A 1,200-nucleotide genomic window follows, 5' to 3' on the forward strand; every position below is an offset into this window, starting at 1 on the left:
GGGGGGGACGCTACAAAAACAACACAAAGAACAGTTACAAGGTATATATCAGGACTAAGTCAAGTTCTTTTACTGAAGGAGTGAGAATACACAATTTACACCACCTAGGTTCAATTCTCAGACATGGATTTACATTATAGGGTAGCTTTCTTACACACACATATAGGGTTTATTAATACTAACGCTGTTTTTCTAATAATTTTTCATTATTTATGTTTAAATTGATCCAGATGTAGTGTTTTTTTCCTCACTCTCAGTTTTCATAAATCTTATTCACCTAAAATTGCACGTAAGTAATTCAGACGTTGCATGTTTCAAAGTGAGCACATTGTAGTGTAATGTCCCACTAGTAGAAAACAGGGCATTTGTCTCGGTTCGTAAGGGCTTTTAGTCCTGGTTCTTGAACCGGGGCTAACAGGTTATTACTAATGCCTCCCCCCTTTAGTCCCGGTTCTTACACGAACCGGGACAGATGGGCCTCCACGTGGCCACTGCGGGCAGCCCAGGCAAGGGGACCTTTGGTCCAGGTTGGTGACATGAACCGGGACCAAAAGGCTTCCACGTGTCAGCAGCTGGCTGGAGCTGAGGTTTTTCTTTTTTAAAAAAAAGTGGCTGGTTTAGGGGTTTTGGGGGTTAATTTTAGGTTGTTATTAGCTAGCTAATAGAGAGAAGTGTCCTCTCTTATATCTTCGTCCTTGGTTTACCAACGCTACTGCTATGTTCATTTCACCCGCTGATATATAATAACTCATGCATGCTCGCATCATACATCATCATATATAATAATAAGTCCTACTAATCATGCATCATCATACAACTTCTACTCGTTATTAATAACAAGTCATACGATCATTATCCTCATAGTCATCGAACCCAACCCTACATAATTATTCTTAGCACATGATCATCAGTATCAGGTAGGACCTAAACACCCTTAAGGTAAAATAGCATAAAACAATATAGACCCTGACTGTCCATTATGAAGAATGGAGATCATCCTGTCTCCAATTCTTGCGCTTCGCCTCCTTTTGCTTCCAAGAAGCTCCTTACGACTGTCCATACATTTTTTCCATTCTTTGATTGTCATGTCTCCACTTCTTTTAGAAATCCGGTATGAACAGTTGAGATTCGTAGGACGACCTGGTTATATGTTCAAAACATCAAGGCGACCGTGCGTATACATCAGATGAGGCACACAAT

The sequence above is a fragment of the Triticum aestivum genome, chromosome 2B, assembly GCF_018294505.1.
Source record: "Triticum aestivum cultivar Chinese Spring chromosome 2B, IWGSC CS RefSeq v2.1, whole genome shotgun sequence".
In the NCBI taxonomy this organism is placed as follows: domain Eukaryota; kingdom Viridiplantae; phylum Streptophyta; class Magnoliopsida; order Poales; family Poaceae; genus Triticum; species Triticum aestivum.